Source organism: Marmota marmota, unplaced genomic scaffold, assembly GCF_001458135.2.
Source record: "Marmota marmota marmota unplaced genomic scaffold, marMar, whole genome shotgun sequence".
NCBI classification, from domain to species: Eukaryota; Metazoa; Chordata; class Mammalia; order Rodentia; family Sciuridae; genus Marmota; species Marmota marmota.
In genome coordinates, this window is record NW_026000196.1 from 21,390,664 (window position 1) to 21,413,305 (window position 22,642).

Genomic DNA, 22,642 nt, shown 5'->3' on the forward strand with positions numbered 1-22,642 from the left:
AATAAATAGATATTGTGTCTAACTATAACTAAAAAAATTAAAAAATAAAATATTTTAAAACTCAATACCTATATGAAACATATTTTAGACTGCATAATATTTTAGTGCAATGATCATTAAAAGTTCTCATCTTGCTAGAGACATGCCTGTAATTTCAGTGAATTGGGAGGCTAAAATAGGAGAATTACAAGTACAAGGGCACCTTTAGCAATTTAGGCCCTAAGCAATTTAGTGAGACCATGTCTCAAAATTTAAAAAAGAAAAAGGGATGGAGATATGGCTCTTTGATAAAGGATCCTTGGGGTAAATTATCATTACAAAAAAAATTCAACTGAGTGAAGTTTAACAGGTACACAATCCTACAATCCCATTTGCTTTGGAGGATGGAGAGAGAATGGAAAATTCAGGGCAGCCTAGGCATCATATAGAGACCCTGTCTCAAAATAAAAAAAAAAATAAGTGTGGGGATGTAGCTTAGTGGTAGAGTTCCCCTGGGTTTGATCCCTAATATAAATAAAATTCACAGGAGACATTGTTATATGCCACATGAAATTAAAATAGCTCAAAATGTAAGTCAAGCACAAAAAGAATTATGAACACAATATCACAGAAAAAAAATTCTCAGATACTTGATCTCTTGGATGATCTTGTACCTCTTTAAACTTCAATGATAATCAGTGTATTTACAATTATTACAAAAGAGATCAGTGCTATGAGGATACTAACATTCACTGAGCAGTTAATTTGATATTTATCTTTAATTAATTCTATCAAGATCAAGGATGCTTTGTAAATTCAGGTCAGTACATTAAAAAAAAGTTTGGGATTGATGGTAAACTGGCATGTTTATTTTACAACAATACAATCGCTTACCCTTTAAATCTTTGTTCAATAAGATATCATTATCAGGGCTGGGGTTTAAGCTCAGTGGTGGAGCACTTGCCCCTCACATGAGAATCACTGGGTTTGACCTTCAGTACCACATAAAATTAAATAAAATAAATAAAGATATTGTGTTCATGTTTTAAAAAATTATAAACAAAGATACCATTGTCTTCTGAAACTGTACATTTCTACTCTTACTGCATGTTGAATACCACTGAAAATCAAACATTTATTTTTCTTTTAATGAATTATTTGTATGTTGGTTTATGTTGCTGATCGCTTTGTATACAATCACAACTAAATCCTAGGAATTTTTATCTTCCAGCAAGTAGTATTCCTAAACACTGAAATAAAGAACTGTTCTTATGTTTGATAGAAAACTATTCAAAATCAATTTATGCTGATTCATCAGAGAACTGTAGGTATATTTTAAAGGTAATGTGGATAGACCTTTCTGCTTTAATGGACACCTAATAAATATCTGACTCAGCTATGAGACTGAATATTAAGTATTGATCAAATCCATTAATAAAATCATATTAGTAAAGAGCTTTAGCTCTCATTAAATATACCAGGTATTCAAAAACATTAACATCAAGTTGACTTTGTAAGATGGTGGTATAAACTAGGATAAAAAGTCCTATTGTAGGGTGTTCCCCAAAACCCTCTGCCAACTCCTGTCAGTGAGGATAGCAAATAGAATCTCACACACTCACCCTGTGCACAGGCTGGTGGGTAGTCACTAGCTCAGTGGCTACTGGCTCACAGCCGTACATTTTTGGACTGTCTATTTTTCATAATAATAATCTAGACCTAATGTTAGGATTAAATATCCTTGTCATACAATAATGATGATTTCCCCCCTGCAATACTGGGGATTCCAGGGCCTCTCATTAGGCAAGTGCTCTGCCACCAACCTATATCTCCAGCCTCTTTTAAATCTTATTGTGAGACAGTGTTTTTCTACATTGCAGTTTGGACTCAAATTTGTAATACTCCTGCCTCAACATCCTGAGTCACTGAAATTACAGGTATGTTCTAACATGGCTGGCATGATGAGCTAAATGTACTATGAAAGTTCAGTAAAAGACTGGCAGGTTTTGTACCTTTCTATACTTTACTAAGCACAGAGAAGTGAATGTGATCTATAGTCATCATAAAACTATTAGCAACATAGCCACAGTGCAGATGTAGGGGGCACCTGTGAAGTCATGTCAGTTAAGCTTTGTTTTAACACTGCTATGCTGTCATTCAATTTGTCTTCAGTATAATAGCTGCCTTTAGGTTAGACACAAAGAACTGAGAGTCAGTCAAACATTTCAAAATCTTGAATACATTCCAAGTTTAAAATGGAAAACAATTTTTTTGGGTAGGTCAGTTTAAAACACAAGCCACACCACTATCCAAATGTAAATTTTAGTTAGGTGAGTGTTTCCTTCCAATAATGTCAGGTAGTGAATTACTTCACAATACATCTTTACCCTTTAATCCTGCCTCTCCTTTTTGTCAAAATTCCTGCTACTTGCAAATAATGATGAGAAAGATATGATTACTTTCATAATTTGTAAATTTGAGCCTATTTTCAGAGTTACTAAATTTGTATTCCCTTTTTTTTAGTGTTATCTGCACTAGAGTAGATTATTTCAAGAAGTCAGTATATATCTCCCTATGATAATGTGGGAGAACACAAACTCAGTTGCATTTAATATGTGAGACAGCATTCAAACTGAGATCATTTAGTTTTAAAAGCAAGCTCGTACCGTGTTGTTTTTTTTAATGTGACGGTGTATTACCAAGATCATAGTTTTTTGAATGATAACTCAATGATTAGGCTTTCACGGTGACATAATGAAATGTGATGTGGGGTGTCATTTCAGGAGTTCATTCACTGAGCAGGGAGGAAGAAGAGAGTTGAGGCTCCACCAATCAGCATGAACTAAAATTTGCTGAACATTAAAACCCAATAAAGATGGCTGTGATGTGACTTACAGAGAGGAGGCTGATAATCTCTTCTTCACATTGAAGTCATCATTTTGACCCTGCCTGCCTCTCAGGTGGTTTGGGAGGTTCCATCAAAGAAAAAAAGAGTGCATGAACAACTCTTCTCCCTGGTGATCACATATTAGATGAAGAAGGTAAAATTAATTCAGAAGGTGTGAAGTACCTGAATGAACTGATAAGTCAGTGACAGTGACCATGGGAATGAACTCATGCAGCCAAATGTTCCCATATGAAGATGAACAGGGCCCACACCAAAGAGAATGAAAGGCCTCCCACTGGACCTGCTTCAAAAGGATCCCATGGTGCCCTAGCAACACACCATGCTGTCAATGCTGCCTGGGAGCCACTGCCCATTTCACCTGGGGCAGAAGAAGAGTGGTTGAGGGAGGTTGAGAAGAGGTGCGAGAGGAAGGCAGGAGGTGGATGGGCTCAATGAGCCTCCACATCCCCCTCTCCTCCCTCCATGGGGCCTCCTGCACTTCCCTCTCAGAGGCCCAATTATACCTGACAGAGGTGGGAGAGCTGGGGTCACAAGAAGCTCAAAGGATATTTCTGGTGGGAGCAGCAGAAGCAGTTGGGTACCCCACAGGAACACAGACTCCTGGATGTTATTCACAGACACAGCTCAGATCTTCTGCCCTGTGTGTCCTCAGCAGCCAGCTAGGGGGAAGGATCCAGACCCAATATTGTCTAATTGTGGACTCAGCTCAGGTCAGCAGCATCCTGGGAGCAACATATGGCTGTCAGCACCATGGGGTGCTTGAGATCAGGCTGAGCTGGAAAGAAATGTGCAAAGACCAATGACAGTATGCCAGAGCAAGAGGCTTACTGGAGACCACTTTCCCCCAGTGGCCCAGTGTTGATGAGAAAGCAGAAGCCCAGAGAAGGAAAGGGATTCCCTTCAGACTCATGGTGAACTTTAGATTAGGCCTAGAATCACCCTTCTGCTCCTTGTTCAGACAAGCTTATTTCCTGGAAGAATCCCTGGGTGACACCTGCTGGCCAGAAACACTGTAGGTGGTGAAAATCCAGACAGGCCTTTCCAAGGAATTTTGGAATAATAACAGCTCCATAATGGTCTCCAAGGCCACAGAGGTGTGCCCTGTTTCTCTTGCTGAGCACATCTCCAGCTGCTTTCCTCCCTACTGCCCTGCTACCTCACCAGCCACCTTACCAAACAGGAGTGTGCACATCACAGATTTTGGGCCAAATAGGGCTTTCCACTGGTATTTTCAGGCCTTCCAGCTAAGATTTTCTACTTAAAATATTCTAAAAGAAATACTAAATGATGACAAGAAAAATGATATGAAATTTTTAATTCAGTGTCCTTTAACCAAATCATTATTGGAGCACATTCATACCTGGTCATTTAGGGGTTGTCAATGCCTCTTTTTCAATGACAGTGACAGAGTTGATCAGTTGCCACAAAGGGTATATGGCCCTCAAAAGCTGAAATGTTTACTATCTGGCTTTTGAAAAGAAAGAGTTGACCATCTGTTCTCTGGGAAGCCTATGTTTGTTCCCATATCAGGAGCATTGGAATAGTTCCCTTCTGCCTGGGACACTCTTCCTCTGATGGACACATGACCTGTCCCTTACTTCCCGTTGTGACCTCCTCATAGGCTCTATCTCTATCTATGTCCCTGCACTTCTATGTACACTTAGATTATTTACCCCCTTTTCTCACATGAACTCACCCACCTGACTTTGACTTCCAAAACTAATGATGACCTTACAAAGAACAAGTACTCAGTGAATAATTGTTAACTGAATAACTGATGTCACATGACACAAGGTGCAGGTCTAAGAGCCAGGAGCAAAAGCCAAATTCAGCCTTCACAAAGAAAACCTTACTACACTGTGGTGGTAAAACACATGTATGAAGGGAAGAAGTGCTGCCACGAATTCCTCTGTGAACAGAAGACAGTGGGATGTGGGATGTCAGCACAAATGGGCACAGCACATAGGATACAGCATCTCCACCCTGAACCCTGCTCACAGGCATCTCCACCAGGAAACATGGTAAGATGTTCCAAAGGCACCTGGGAGGCAGAAGGTCACATAATTGCAATCTGGCCAATTAGAAGAAACCATCCTGCCAGGACACACTGATTGACTATGGTCTGTGACCAGTCAAGCTGTATAGGTCAGGACTCAAGGTGGAACCATCAGGGAGGGTTGCAGAGGGAGTTAGTGTTCATCCTGTCACTATAAAGGCATATCCCTCAAAAAAAATGACACCCAAATCAGAAGTCAGCAAGTAGGTCAGAAGAGATCACTCCTGCTGACCTCACCAGCAACCAGATGCAGCTTTGCCTCAGGCCATCTGCCACTGGACTTCTTACTTTCTTAGATCATTCTCCCTGCATTCTTTGCCTGCTCTGCCATAACAATTTGAACTCATTTCTCTGTCACTGTTCATCTGAAGATTCCTGAGAGTTTCCACCAGCTGTGTAAATGGAGAACTCTGGAACATTAATTACCACCAATAAACTGGAATGGTGGTTTCAGCAATTGTCAACAATAAAAACAATCACCATGAACTAGACCTGGCTTTAGTAAAGCAAACCACAGGTGTCAACTATATTATCCACAGTAGTAATGACTGTATTAGCATTAATGGGGGTGGGGAGCAGTGGTCATATAATCCCATTAGTTCTGAAGGATGGTAAATATACAGTTGATTAGGTAAAAAGAAAACGTTTTAGGAAGTTAGGAAAGAGTTTTCAATTTCAAAATGTGAACAGAGAATGCAGAACACCTGCAGCAGATTCTCTCTCTATGGAAGGAGGGGGAAAATAGAAGCAGCAAGGTATTGGGAAATAGGGAAAGAGCAACAGAATTTGGCCCTTAGTAAAAGAAGAGACAAAGAGAAACAAGAGGAAAAAAACAAAGGACACTAGTACAAAATGAAACCAACATATATAATCCAAAAACCCAAACACCTACTAGAGAATGCTAGGAAATAATAGGTACATTTTAAAATGCTAAAAATGAGAGAAGAAATAAGTGTATGTATACATGAACCAATCAACATAGCCAGAATTCACTTGAGAATGCACACACATTCCTACCACTAACTTTTTTAGTGAGAAAAAAATTATGAAAAATAAAAATAAATGAAAATTTAGAAAACCCAACATCTTAGTGTATAATGAAGAAACAATCTTCACTGAAGTGGTCAAAATAGTTGATTGGATTTAGTGGTCACTTTCTATGCCCTAGTGTCTTTCTTTCCATTTCTTCTTGAGTTAAGTACTGACAGAGCAAGGGGTAGGTGGTGTTAACACCATTCTGTCTTTGTGTTGCTCTCTGAGTTGCCAGTTGGAATGGCTTGAGATTGAGGTGTTTGATATAAGACTCATCTTCCCTTCTCACCAGTATGAGGTGGGAGGAGTTATGAAGTACTGTCAGTGGTATCTTCTCCATTCACCCCAGTTTGGTACACAGTGGGGTACTCAGTTTAGGTATACTCAGGGTACCACTTCTGCAGCACTTGGTGAGAGGAGTTCCAGCAGGTGGAGCTTAGGTCTAATCAGACCTAATGGGCTTTTTTAGGTGGTGCCACCTTGAAAGGCATTAGATTGACTAGGACCTAGGGTAGACAGTAGCCCATCTCTGATGTGGGTCTGGCCCTCAGGAGACTCCCTAGAAAACCAATTGTGGGGCAGAGGGCCAATCCTCTACTGACTGCTGCCCATGAGCACAGCATTCATGGGTTTAGCCCCTGAGGTGTTCACCCTGCCAGCTCAGACTCCCAGCTCACTTCAGCTGGTCACATGAGCCACCAGACACAAAGGACAAACGAGTTGAGCTCCTCTTTGCTTTTCTTACTTCAATCACACAGGGTGAAGTGCACTCTGTGCCTATTTCATTCAATTGGCCACACTTTGGTCACTCTATAGGTGTCAGCCAAAATATTGCAGCTGTGGTCTTATTTTTCCCCAGATATCCCAAGACACCCAGTCACCAGGGCAGTGATCTCTCCCAGAGGTGGCTCGTGCTTCAGTTCCCAGAGGCCAGATGAGATACAGAGCATACTTTTTAAACTCCAACACATGCTGAAATTTCTGCATCAGCTAAGATCAGGGAGCATTTTTACCATCTCAGGCTTTTCTGAACCCAAACTCTGTTCCCTTCCTCTGCACTCATAGGGCAGCCAGGCCATCACTGGTGTTGTCCCTCATTTTTGTTTATTGTACCAAAATTTCTGAGTCCTTAAGCTACTCTGAGTGTCTAATATAAAATGTTAATGACATCCCTCTTTCACAGACCATGCTGAGAAGCTGTACACCACTACTTTGATCCTGAGGCACATCACAGCCTGGAATACAGCTTTCTTTCATTCCACAGTCTTCCATCTCTTAGTCTGTAGTCCATCTATGTCATTTATATAAGGTGACCATTGACATGAGTCCCCAGCTGCCAAACTATGCACTCAGACCCATGGTCCCTGAAGAGAAGTTGCAGCCTAGCAGTGAAATGTAAAAACAGTCATAGAATGGCAGCCCCAGGTGAGTTGGACACAATTGGTGAGTGTGGGCATGAGACACAGTGGGCCATCCCTTCAGGAGGGCCAAGGCACACTGACTTGTCATACCAACAAAAACCAACTCCAGCTGTCTCAGTGCACAACCCTGCTTTAGGCAAGGCTGCAGCTACAGAACCTCAGCACCCCCTGCCCCGCCCACTGAGCCTGTGGGATTCACTACCTCAACCTCTTGCCAAGAGAAGAAGCCAAGAGAAAATGGAAATAAGGAAAATGTGAGTGGGATTTAGGGCTAAGCAATAGCATTAGTACGTTTCCTAACTCTACCATAAGTTTGGATCAGCAGAATTGGTATTTTGTTCAAACCCTAAATGGCATAAGTATGGAACAATAGCATTGACCCAAGTGCTGTACACTCCCCTACACTAGCACAGGAGGACACAAAACCTCTCACTGGTTCCCCTCTCACAAATGAAGAGTACTGTTCCTGTTTCTATTCTTCAATAAATCCTATTCTTACCCTCACTCATCCATGTCTGTGGATTTCATTGTTCAATTCAGAAGAAAAGAGTGCAGAAAGCAGTAGAAATGGACAGTCTGTGACTAGGGTCTGCTGCAACATGGGAGGGCATGGCACACCATTAAGAAGTGTGACACTTCTCAGCTGCAGCTAATGCAGACCCCACCTGCCAGCAGAAGTGTAAACATTCCAGTTTCACTGTCTTAATGATAGAAAGCTGATTAAGGCAGAAAATAAGGATGTAACTGGAAGACAGAAGGACACCCATACCTTACTCCATCAAACCTCCCTCCCATCCTCAACCCCTCCCTACCAGAGTTCAAGTTTTATGAAAGTAAGACCATCAGATAAATTCCATTGAGTAGTTCATCATTTGGGGACCAGCTGAAGATCACAGGTCAGCCATGTATGAGATGAACTGGCAAATGGCTGGTGGCAATGCATTTTCAGCACTGAGGCTCTCAGGCAGAAGGAGGCAACAAACCAAGGACCTGGAGAAACAAGAACAAGGATCAGAATCTGAAGGAGTCAGGGGGAGGGAATGTACAATCTACAGTTTCTTTATATGTATTGTGAAGTGACACTTCAGAGAAGTGGTACCATAAATATTCCCAAAGACCAGAGTGCAAGTGTCCACACAAGTACAGGTTCAGTGGTCTCCATAGCTAGTTTCACACCCAATATAATACTGTGGAGGGAAAAGATCCACAACCACAGGGCAACCACATCAAAACCCAGAGAAGGAAGTCTCTACAGCTGTTCCACAGTAGTCATGGACTTGTGAGCATGGCATCTGATTTGGACCTTGCATCTGATTGGGCATGAAATAGTGCTTCTTGCCTATCCACTTAGCAAGGATTCAGACCAAGTATTCTAGTCCAGGTGGTGGGAATGCAATGAGACCTGACCTCTTCTTTGCTATTCTTTGATCAATATTTATATATGGCACCACTACTCTGGCTAATTAGGGAACCATAAAATATATATGCAGTAATTCAACCTCTGGTGGATCACGAAAAAAAAAATATTTAGAGGTACTGACAAAAGCTGATGTACTAAGTGTTCACTGCAGTGAACCTTTGTTTTTAGAAGATCCAAACTTGGTGAGCTCAGTGAAGCTGGGTGTAAGATGCATCATTCCATGTGTCAAAAAAATCCAACCAAAACTACTTTGGAGATATTTCAGTACATGTGTATTCAACTGCTTGCTCCTAAAGTGTTCACAGAAATAGTTGTCCTTTTCTACTTCAGATTAGGGCAACTTCAAAGAAAACAAACCAGAGATTGTGCACTGAAAACTGATTAAGTGAGTGAACTTTCAAGTAGGTAGCACAAATCTTGTTTGCTTACCACCATCATTTACATACATCTGTATAGGGCAACATGAAATGAAACATGAACCTTCAAGGGAACTGTTGAACCTAGAACACCAAAATTGGAGAATCAAGTATCAAAGTAATCCAAGAAAAATGAACCCTAAACCTAACACTAACCCTAAACTTAACCCTAACCTAAACCAAAACTTAACCCTAAAATATTAGTGAACATTTGCGCATAGAAGACCCAAACTTGGGGAGCCTACTGGGGCTAGGTAATAGATGAATTCTGCCCAGTACCAATGAAATCTGATCATAAAAATTTTGGAGATATTTCAGTACAGGGTATTCCCCTGCTTGCTCCTAAAGCACTCACAGATGAAGCTTTCTATTTGCTCTTCAGCTTAGGCAATGAAATCTATGAACAAACCAGAGAGTACACACTGAGAACTGATTGAGTTTGTGAAGTTTAAATAGCTAGCACAAAACCTGTTTGATTTCCACTTTATTTCCAGTCATCCCTATAGGACACAATGAGGTGAAACATGAAAATTCAAACTCTTCCTACCAATGAACCATTGAACCTAGAAGACCCAAACTTGGGATCCTAGCAAGACTAGGTAAAAAATGAATCTTGCCCAGTATCCAAAAAATTGGACCAAATTAAACCCTAACTCTAACCCTAATGCTAACCATAATTCTAACCTTAACCCTACCCCTAACCCTTACACTGACCTGTTAGAGGAAACTTTGATTCTAGAAGACCCAATCTTTGAAAGCCTAGTGGTACTAGGAAAAAAATGAATCCTGCTCAGTGTCAAAGAAATCCAAATAAATTTAACCCTCACCCTAACACTAACCCTGACCCTAACCCTAAAACAAACCCTAACCCTACCCTGTTAGTTAATCTTAGAACCTCCAAGACGTGAACTTCAGGAGTCTAGTGGGGCAAGGTAATGAATAAATTCTGCCCAGTATTAATAAAATTCTACAATAAAAATTTTAGAGCTATTTCAGTACAGGGTATTCCCCTACTTGTTCCTAAAATGCTCAAAGATGAAGCTGTCTCTTTCTACTTCAGCTTAGGGAAAATTCAATGAGGAAAAAAAACAGTGCAGACTGAGCACTGACTGAGTGTATGAAATTTCAAGCAGCTAGCACACATTCTTTTTGATTTCCACATCTATTTTCATTCATCACTAAAGAACAAAATGAAGTGAAATATGTATTCAAACTATATCTTCCAGTGAACAATTGAATCTACAAGACCCAAATTTTATGAACCTAGTAAGGCCAGGCAAAAGAAGAATCCTGCCCAGAATCCAAGTAATTGAACAAACTTAATCCTAACCATAATGCTAACCCTAACCCTAATCCTAACACTAAAAGTAACCCTAACATGTGAGCGAACCTTTGATCCTAGAAGACCCAAATGTGGGGAGCCTAGTTGGGATAGGTAAAAGATGAATACTGCCCTGTGTCAAAGAAAACCGACCAAAATCTTTTTGGGTCATTTTCAGTATATGTGTATTCCCCTGATTTCTCCATCACTCACAGGTAAAGCTGTCTCTTTCTACTTCAGTTTGGGGCAACTTCATCAAGGAATAAACCAGAGAGTGTGCACTGAAAACTGAGTGAGTTACTGAGATTTCAAGCAGCTACCACAAATCCTGTTTGATTACCACCTCCATTCCATTCATCTCTATAGGGCAAAATAAGTAAAACATAAAATTTCAAACTCCTCCTGCCAGGAAACTGTTGAACCTAGAATATCCAAAGTTAGGGAACCTAGTAAGGCTAGGAAGAGAATGAATCCTACCAGTATGAAAGTAATCTTACCAAATTTATCCCTAACCTTAACACTAACCCTAACCCTAATTTATTAGGGAACTTTTGTTCCTAGAATACCCAAAGTTGTGGAGCCTATAAAACTAGGTAAAAGATGAATCCTGCCTACTGTCAAAAAATCTGACAAAAAATTATTTGGAGCTTTTTTAGTACAAGTGTATTCACCTGCTTTCTCTTAAAGTGCTCACAGATAAAACGGTCTTTTTCCACTTCAGCAAAAAAAAAAAATGAACTTCCACTTCAATAAATAAACAAACTTCAACTTCAACAAAAAACAAACAAGATAGTGTTCACTGAGAACTGATAAAGTGCATGAACATTCAAGCTGCTTGCAGAAATACTGTTTCATTCCTACTTCAATTTTAATTCATCTCTATAGGGCAAAATGAAGTGAAACATGAAAATTAAAACTGTTTCTGACATGGAATCATTGAACCTAGAAGACCCAAACATGAGGAACTTAGTAAGGATGGGTAAAGGATGAATCTTCCCAGTATCAAAGTAATCCAACCAAATTTAACCCTTACTGTAACGCTAACCTAACCCTAACCCTAACCCCAAACATAACCCTAACATGTTAGCAAAACTTTGAACCTAGAAGACCCAAATGTAAGGAGCCTAGTGGGGATAGGTAAAAGATGAATTCTTCCAAGTATTAATGACATCCAGTCATAAAATTTTTTGAGGTATTTCAGGACAGAGTATTCCCCTGCTTGCTCTTAAAGCACTCAAAGATAAAGCTTTCTCTTTCTACTTCAGCTTAGGGAAACTTCAACTAAGAACAAACCAAAGACTGTGCCATGAAAACAGATTGAGCGTGTAAAGTTTCAAGCAGCTAGCATGAATCCTGTTTGATTTCCACTCTACTTCCATTCTTCCTTATAGGACAAAATGAAGTGAAACATGAAAATTCAAACTGATCCTGCAAATGAACCATTGAGTGTAGAAGACCCAAAATTGTGGAAACTAGTAAGACTTGGTAAAAAATGAATCCTGCCAAGTCTGAAAATTTTTACCAAATTAAACCCTAATCCAAACTATACTCATTATCCTCACCTAAAACCTAATGCTAACCCTAACTCTAGCCTTTTAGAGAACCCTTCACCCTAGAACACCCAAATTTTGAGAGCCTAGCAGGGCTAGGTAAAAGATGAATCTTTCCCTGAGTCAAAGAAATCCAACCAAATTTAACCCTAATGATAACCACAACCCTAACCCTAACCCTAGGTCCAACCTGTTATTGAACCTTTGAACCTAGAAGACCCAAAATTGGGGAAAGAAGCATCAAAGTAATCCAACTAAAATTAACCCAAACCCTAATGCTTACATGATCCTAACCCTAACCTGTTAGTGAACTTTTAAACCTAGAAGCCCCAAATTCGGGAAACTTAGTAAGGATCAGGAAAGGGTAAATCCTGCCCAGTATCAAAGTAATCCAATCAAATTTAACCCTAAACCTAAAGCTAACCCTAACCATTACCCTCACCCTAAACCAAAACCTAACCCTAACCTCTTAGTGAATATTTAAACATAGAAGACCTGAACTTGGGGAGCCTACTGGGGCTAGGTAATAGATTAATTCTTTTCGGTATTGATGAAATCCAATCCTAAAAATTTTGGAGATATTTCAATACAGGGTATTCCCCTGCTTGCTTCTTAAGTACTCACAGATAAAGCTTTCTCTTTGCTCTTCAGTTTAGGGAAACAAAAACTAAGAACAAACCAGAGAGTACGTACTAAGTCCTGATTGAGTGTTTGAAGTTTATAAAAGCTAGCACTAATCTTGTTTGATTTCCACTCTATTTCCATTCATCCGTATAGGACACACTGAAGTGAAACATAAAAATTCAAACAGTTCCTGGCAGCCAAACATTGAATTCTAGAAGACCCAAAATGGCAATCCTAGTAAACTAGGTAAAAAATGAATCCTACCCAGTATCCAATAAATTGAACCTAATTAAGCCCTAAGCTTAACGAAAACACTAACCCTAACATTTACCCTAACCCTAAACCTAACATTGACCTGTGAGTGAACCTTTGATCCTACAAGACCCAAACTTTGAAAGTCTAGTGGGGACAGGGGAAAGATGAATCCTGCCCAGTGTCAGAGAAATCTGATCAAATTTATGCCTCACCCTAAGACTAACTCTAACCCTAACTCTAAACCTAACACAAACCCTAACCCTAAACTGTTAGTGAATCTTAGAACATAGAAGGTGTAAACTTTGGGAGTCTAATGAGGCTAAGCAATGAATGAATTCTGCCCAGTATTAATAAAATTCAACCATAAAACTTTTAGAGCTATTTCAGTACAGGGTTTGCCCTACTTGCTCCTAAATTTCTCAAAGATGAAGCTGTCCCTTTCCACTTCAGTTTAGGGCAAATTCAATGAGGAAAAAAGCAGAGAATATGAACTGAGCACAGATTGTGTGTGTAAAGTTTCAAGCAGTTAGAACACATTCTGTTAGATTTCCACATCTATTTCCATTCATTGCTAAAGAACAAAATGAAGTGAAACATGTAAATTCAAACTCTACCTGCCAGAGTAACACTGAACTTAAAAGATCCAAACTTGGGGAACATAGTAAGGCTAGGTAAAAAAGAATCCTGCCAAGTATCCAAGTAAATGGACCAAATTAAATCCTAACCATAACACTAACCCTAACCCTAAACCTGTCCTAACACTAAAATTAACCCTAACCTGTAAGTGAAACTTTGATCCTAGAAGATTCACACATGGGGAGCCAAGACAGGCTAGATAAAAGATGAATACTGCCTAGTATCAAAAAAATCCAACCAAAAATTTTTTGGTCTAGTTCAGTTCATGTGTATTCCCATGATTGCTCCTAAAGTGCTCACAGTTAAAGACAGCTCTTTATACTTCAGCTTGGGGCAACTTCAATAAGGAAAAATCCAGGGAGTGTGCACTGAAAACTGATTGAGTTCTGAAGTTTCAAGCAGCTAGCACAAATTCTGTTTGATTACCACCTCCATTTTCATTCATCTCTATAGGGCAAAACAAGTGAAACATAAAATTTCAAACTCCTCCTGCCAGGGAACTCTTGAACCTAGAATATCCAAACTTAGGGAACCTAATAAGGCTAGGTAAAGAATTAATCCTACCAATATCAAATTAATCTGACAAAATTTAACCTTTAACCCAAACACTAACCATAACCATAACCCTAACCCTAACTTCTTAGCCAACCTTTGTTCCTAGAATACTCAAACTTACAGAGCCTATGAAACTAGGGAACTGGTGAAACCTGCCCACTGTCAAAAAAATCCAACAAAAAAATTTTTGGAGCTGTTTCAGTACAAGCGTATTCCCCTGATTGCTCCTAAAGCACTCACAGATAAAGCAGTCTCTTTCCACTTCAACAAAAAAAAATGAACTTCAACTTCAACAAATAAACAAACTTCAACTTCAACAAAAAACAAACAAGACAGTGTGCACTGAGAACTGATAAAGTGTATGAACTTTCAAGCTGCTTGCACAAATCCTGTTCCATTTCTATTTCAATTTCAATACATCTCTATAGGGCAAAATAAAGTGAAACATGAAAATTCAAAATTTCCTGACAGTGAACCATTGAACCTAGGAGACCCAGATATGGGGAACTTAGTATGCCTGGATAAAGGATGAATCTGCCCAGTACCAAAGAAATCTAACCAAATTTAACCCAAAATGGATTGCTAACCATCACCCTAACCCTAACCCTAACCTAAAACCCAACCCTAACCCGTTGGCAAAACTTTGAACCTGGAAGATGTAAGAGTAAGGAGCCTAGTGGGCCTAGGTAATAGAGGAATTCTACCAAGTATCTATGACATCCGATCATAAAAATTTTGGAGATATTTCAGGATAGTGTATTCCCCCTAAAGTACTCAAAGATAAAGCGTTCTCTTTGTACTTCAGTTTAATGCAACTTCAACAAAGAACAAACAAGAGAGTGTGCCCTGAGAACTAATTGAGTGTGTGAAGATTCAAGCAGCTTGTAAGAATCCTGTTTGATTTCCCCTCTAATTTCGTTCATCCCTGTAGGACAAAATGAAGTGAAACATGAAAATTCAACCCTTTCTTGCCAGAGAACCATTGACCCTGGAAGATCCAAACTTGAGGAACCTAGTAAGAATAGGTAAAAAATAAATTCTGCCAAGCATCTGAGAAATTTTACCAAATTAAACCCTAACCCTAACACTACCCATTATTCTTTTTAAAGACTTCTGTAGACATTATCTTACTTGATTCTTTTTTTATTTCATCTTTTATTATAGAGTGAATTGAAAATTGGGTCTATAGAAAATTCATCTCATTGAATGTTAGCTGAGCACTTCTTTTGTAGCAAGAACCTCTTTATTCATTCACTTTTTAAATTGTTTTAATTAGTTACACATGACAGTACAATGATCTTGACATACCATACATTTGAATCAGATGGGATATAATTTCTCATTTTTCTGAGTGTACAGGTTGCAGAATTACATTGGTGATGCAGTCACATACATACACACAGCAATAATAATGTCTATTTTATTCTGCTGTCCTTCCATTCCCCCACTTCCCCTCCCCTCCCCTCCCACCACTTCTCTCTACCCAATCTAATGTGACTGACTTCTTTTTTTCCCTCACATCATCATACCTGTATTCTGTATAACAAAGGGGGTCTACTTCCCTCTTCCATGCAATTCCCCTTCTCCCTCCCTTTCCCTCCCACCTCTCTTCCATATCTAGAGGTAATTTTCTTCTGATACTCTTCCTCCTTACCCCATTTTGAGTCACCTCCCTTATATCAGAGAACACATTCAGCATTTGCGGTTTTTTTGGGGGGGAGTGGCTAACTTCACTTAGCATAATCTGCTCTAATGCCATCCATTTCCCTGCAAATGCCATGATCTTATTATTTTTTAGTGCTGAGTAATATTCTATTGTGTATAAATGCCACATTTTTTATCCATTCATCCATTGAAGGACATCTAGGTTGGCTCCACAGTCTAGCTATTGTAAATTGTGCTGCTATAAATATTGATGTGTCTGTGTCCCTGCAGTATGTCGTTTTTAGATCTTTTGAGTAAAGTCCGAGAAGAGGAATAGCTGGGTCAAATGGTGGTTCCATTCACAGTCTTCAAAGGAATCTCCATACTGCACCAATTTGCAGTCCCAACAGCAATGTATGAGTGTACCTTTTTCCCCCCCATCCTCACCAGCACTTTTTGTTGTTTGACTTCATAATGGTTGCCATTCTTATTGGAGTGAGATGGTATCTTAGAGTAGTTTTAATTTGCATTTCTCTGATTGCTAGGAATTTTTTGTGTGTGTATTTGTTGATTGATTGCATATCCTCTTCTGAGAAGTGTCTGTTCAGGTCCGTGGCCCATTTGTTGATTGGGTTATTTGTGTTTTTTTTTTGTTGTTGTTGTTGTTTAACTTTTTGAGTTCTTTGTATACTCTAGAGGTTAGAGCTCTATCTGATGTGGGAGGGGTAAAAATTTGTTCACAGGATGTAGGCTCCCTATTCATTTCACATATTATTTCTTCTGTTGAGAAAAAACTTTTTAGTTTGAATTCATCCCATTTGTTGATTCTTGGTTTTTAATTCTTGGGCTATAGGCATCTTATTAAGAAACTTCAGGCCTAACCCCATGTGATGGAGATTAGGGCCTACTTTTTCTTCTATTAGACACAGAGTCTTTTGTTTGATTCCTAGATCCTTGATCCATTTTGAGTTAACTTTTGTGCATGGTGAGAGAAAGGGATTCAATTTTATTTTGTTGCATATGGATTTCCAGTTCTCCCAGCACCATTTGTTGAAGATGCTATCCTTTCTCCATTGCATGCTTTTAGCACCTTTGTCTAATATAAGGTAGTTGTAATTTTGTGGGTTGTTCTCTGTGTCCTCTATTCTGTACCATTGGTCTACCAGCCTGTTTTGGTGTCAGTACCATGCTGTTTTTGTTACTATTGCTCTGTAGTATAGTTTAAGAGCTTGTATAAGGATACCACCTATTTCATTCTTCCTGCTTAGAATTGCTTTAGCTATTGTGGGTCTCTTATTTTTCCAGAAGAATTTCATGATTGATTTTTCTATTTCTGTGAGGAATGCCATTGGGATTTTGATATGAATTGCACTGAATCTGTAGATTGCTTTTAGTAATATGGCCATTTTAATAATATTAATTCTGCCTATCTTTGAGCAAGGTATATCTTTCCATTTTCTAAGGTCTTCTTCTATTTCTCTCTTTAGGATTCTATAGTTTTCATTGTATAGATCTTTCACCTCTTTTGTTAAGTTGATTCCCAAGTATTTTATTTATTTATTTATTTTGAGGATATTGTGAATGGGGTAGTTTTCCTCATTTCCTTTTCAGAGGATTTGTCACTGATATACAAAAATGCCTTTGATTTATGGGTGTAGATTTTATATCCTGCCACGTTGCTGAATTCATTTACTAGTTTTAGAAGTTTCTTGGTAGAACTTTTTGGGTCTGCTAGGTATAGGATCATATCATCAGCAAATAGTGCTAGTTGAAGTTCTTCTTTTCCTATATTTATGCCTTTAATTTCTTTCATCTGTCTAATTGCTCTGGCTAGTGTTTCAAGAACTATGTTGAATAGAAGTGGTGAGAGAGGGCATTCCTGTCTTGTTCCAGATTTTAGAGGAAATGTCTTCAATTTTTATCCATTTAGAATAATGCTGGCCTGAGGCTTAGCATTGATAGCTTTTAAAATGTTGAGGTAAATTCCTGTTATCCCTAGTTTTTCTAGTGTTTTAAACATAAAGCGATGCTCTATTTTGCCAAATGCTTTTTCTGCATCTATCAGGATGATCATATGGTTCTTATCTTTAAGTCTATTGATGTGGTGAATTACATTTAATGATTTCTGTATGTTGAACCAGCCTTGCATCCTGGGGATGAAACCCACTTGATCATGGTGCATGATCTTTTTGATATGATTTTGTATCCAATTTGCCAGAATTTTATTGAGGATTTTTGCATCTATATTCATTAGAGATATTGGTCTGAAATTTTCTTCTTTGAAGTGTCTTTGTCTGGTTTTGGAATCAGAGTGATATTGGTCTTGTAGAATAAATTTGGAAGTACTCCCTCTTTTTCTATTTCCTGAAATAGATTGAAGAAAATTGGTATTAATTCTTCTTTAAAGGTCTTGTAAAACTCTGCTGTATACCCATCCTGTCCTGGGCTTTTCTTGGTTGGTAAACTTTTAATTGCTTCTTCTATTTCCTCACATGATATTGGTCTGTTTAAGTTGTGTATATCTTCCTGACTCAATCTGGGCAGATCATAGGACTTAAGGAATTTATCAATGCCTTCACTATCTTCTATTTTATTGGAGTATAAGGTTTCAAAATAATTTCTAATTATCTTCTATATTTCTGTAGTGTCTGTTGTAATATTGCCTTTTTCATCCTGTATGCTAGTAATTTGGGTTCTCTCTCTTCTTCTCTTCATTAGCATGGCTAAGGGTCTGTCAGTCTTATTTATTTTTTCAAAGAACCAACTTTGTATTTTTGTCAATTTTTTCAATTGTTTCTTTTATTTCTATTTCATTTATTTCAGCTCTGATTTTAGTTATTTCTTGCCTTCTGCATTTGCTGCTGATTTGCTCTTCTTTTTGTAGGGCTTTGAGATGTAGTGTGAGATCATTTATTTGATAGCTTTTTCTTTTTTTGAGGAATGAACTCCATGCAATGAATTTTCCTCTTAGAACTGCTTTCATAGTGTCCCATAGATTTTGATATATTGTGTCTGTGTTTTCATTTATCTCTAAGAATTTTTAAATTTCTTTCTTGGTGTCTTCTGTAACCCATTGTTCATTCAGTAGAATATTGTTTATTCTCCAAGTGATGTAGGAATTTTTCTTCCTTATTTTATCATTGATTTCCAATTTCATTCTATTATGATTGGATAAAATGCATGGTAATATCTCTACTCCTTTATGTTTGCTAAGAGTTGCCCTATGGCATAATATATGGTCTAATTTTAGAAGAATCCATGTGCTGCTGAGAAAAAAAGTGTATCCACTTGATTTTGATTGATATATTCTATATATGTCAATTAAGTCTAAGTTATTAATTGTGTTATTGAGATCTATAGTTTCTTTATTCAACTTTCGTTTGGAAGATCTGTCCAGTGGTGAGAGAGGTGTGTTAAAGTCACCTATGATTACTGGGTTATGGTCTATTTGTCTCTTAAACTTGAGAAGAGTTTGTTTGATGAACATAGCTCCACCATTGTTTGGGGCATATATATTAATGATTGTTATGTCATGTTGGTGAATGGTTCCCTTTAGCAGTATGTAGTGTCCTTCTTTATCTCTTTGATTAACTTTGGCTTGAAGTCTATTTTATTTGATATGAGTATGGAAACCCCTGCTTGCTTCTGAGGTCCATGTGAGTGGTATAATTTTTCTCAAACTTTCACCTGCAGTCTGTGTATGTCTTTTTTTATCAGATGAGTCTCCTGTAGGCAGCATATTGTTGGATCTTTTCTTTAATCCAGTCTACTAGCCTATGACTTTTTGATTGGTGAGTTTAAGCCATTAACATTTGGGGTTACTATTGAGATATGGTTTGTACTTCCAGCCATGTTTGTTTATTTTTGTTATTTAACTTGATTTGTTTTCCCTCTTTGATTAGTTTTTCTCCTTACTGTACTATTTCCCACTGTTGATTTTCATTGTTATTTTTCATTTCCTCTTCGTGTAATGTTTTGCCCAAGATGCTTTGCAGAGCTGGTTTTCCAGCTGTGAATTCTTTTAACTTTTGTTTATCATGGAAGGTTTTTATATCATTGTCAAATCTGAAGCTTAATTTTGCTGGATACAAGGTTCTTGTTGGAACCCATTATCTTTCAGCATTTGAAATACGTTGTTTCAGGACTTCTAGCTTTCAGTGTCTGTGATGAAAAATTATTGGTTAACCTAGTTGGTTTACCCCTAAATGTAATCTGCCTCCTTTCTTTTGTAGCTTTTAAAATTCTCTCCTTGTTCTGTATGTTGGACATTTTCATTATAATGTGTCTTGGTATGGGTCTCTTGTGGTTTTGTACATTCAGCATCCTGTAAGCTTCTAGGATTTGGATTTCCATTTCATTCTTCATGTCAGGAAATTTTTCTAAAATTATTTCATTGAACAGATTGCTCATTCCTTTGGTTTGGAGATCCATACCTTTCTCTATCCCAGAAACTCTTAAATTTGGTCTTTTCATGGTATCCCAGATTTCTTGAATGTTTTGCTCGTGGTTTCTTATCAGCTTTTCTGTTGTTTAGGCTCTTTTTGAGTTGATATATTTTGTCTTCATTGTCTGATGTTCTGACTTCTAATTGGTCTATTTACTGGTGATACTCTTATTTGAGTTTTTAATTTGGTTTATAATTTCCTTCAATTCCAGGATTTCTGGGGTTTTTTGGTTTGTTTGTTTGTTTGTTTTTTGTATAACCTCTATCTCCCTGTAGAGTTGATCTTTTGCTTCTTGAATTTGTTTATGTAATTCATTGTCAAAGTGACCTTTCATTGTCTGCTTTTGCTGTCTAAGGTCTCCCTTGATATTCCAGATCATCTGAGCATGTATATCTTGAAATCTTTATCTGACATTTTTTTTTGGCTGCAGCTAACAACTCCTCTATTGTTGAGTTGTCCTGCATTGCTTGTGTTCCTTTTTTCCCTTGTTTTTTCATGATGTGTATAGCTCCAAGGTCTCTCCTTTGTGATGGGAGATAATGCCTAGAGATTTTAAAGTAAATTCATTAGCTTCATAAAAGGCATATAGATTCTGGTGGTGTATAGAGAACTGGGGGTCAGATTTAGGGCTTTATGTTTAGGAGGAAAGGTGTGAGGATATGGGGGTTAATATATCTTAGCTACTTTGGAGGAGAGCTCTAATGAAGGGGGTTATTAACAGGAGAACAGATAGGAGTATTTTGGGGTAGCTAAGTACTTGGGAGGACTATAAGAAGCATAGAAACATTCACCTGTTTGCATTTAGTAAATTACACATAGTTGAAATAGTAACACTTGGGAGGTTGGGAGGGGAAGAGAAGGGGGAAGAAAAGTAAAAAGAAAAGAAGAAGAAAGTTAAAGAAAGAAAAAGAGAAAAAAGGAAAAAAAAGAAAAATGATAAATACACACTTAGAGTTCTGTTTTCTTCTTTACCAGTAGATGACATTGTGCATTCCAGGTTGAGTCTCTTCCCTCAGGATGTAGGAAGCAATCCATATGGGGTGGTTCTCCCTCCCTTGTCTGGCACCTCTCCAATCCCAGTCTCTATCCCCCTCACTCTCCTGCTCACCAGGCCCCAGTCACTGGGGCTCCTCTCCACAACCCTGGGTTCACTCTGGGCGGGTGGCACCCTGGTGGCCCCCCACTCATGATCAGCTGAAAGCTCTTTGTTGGGCACTCACCAAGTCATCACAGTTGATCTGTCACCAATCTTGCTTTCCATGAGATCCACCCAAAGTATTTCCAAGATGAGGACCGCCCGTTTCCACGCTGGGGTGTCAGGTGAGGTTGAGGGAACTGGGCTGTTTCTCCACTAAGTCCAAACTTCAGTCCTTGGTCCAATGCCCCATGGAGATGTGAGTCGCAGTCTGGCATGTTCTATTGCCAAAGGACCTGAAACTCTGTGTCTCTAAGCTGCCAGAACTCCGCAGCATTCAATTCCACTGGCAGCATTCAATTCCACTGGGCCAGTTTCCACACACAGAGCAACTCAGAGTTTCTCACATTCTGGACTGTGTTTGTGACCAGCCCCTGTTTATAATCCTGTCACAGGCTCCATGAAGTTTAAATTCATGGATGAAGGCTCCTATGAGAGGGAGCATCTGTCCACCAACTCAGGGTCACGTAACGAGTTCTCTAATCTGCCATCTTGGATCTCATTCTCCCCCTACCCATTATTCTAATATAAACCCTAACCCTACCCTTACCCTAATCTATTAGCAAACTTTTGACCCTAGAACACCTAAACTTTGAGAGCTTAGTGGGGCTAGGTAAAAGATGAATCTTTCCCAGTGTCAAAGAAATCTGACGACATTTAACCCTAACACTAACCATAACCTGAACCCCTACCTTTTATTGAACCTATGATCATAGAGGATCCAAATATAGGGAGCATAGTGAGGCTAGGTAAATGATGAATCCTACCCAGTTGACCAAATTAAACCCTAACCGTAACACTAACCATCACCCTAACCCTAACTCTAACCAAAACCTAACCCTAACCTTTTAGCAATCCTTTGATACTAGAAGACCCAAATGTGAGGAGCATAGTTGAGATAGGTAAAAGATGCATCCTGCTCAGTATAAAAGAAATATGACAAAATATTTTGGAGTTATTTTACTACATGTTTATTTCCCTGTTTTTTCCTAACAAGCTCCAGATAAAGTTAGTTCTTTCCCCCTTCACCTTAGGGATACTTCAACATGCAACAAGCCAGAGGGTGCAAACTGCGAACAGATTGAGTGTGTGAAGTTTCAAGCAGTTTGATTTGCACCCCATTTCCATTCATCACTACAGGTCAAACTGAAATGAAAATAAAAATTCAAACTGTTCCTGCAAGTG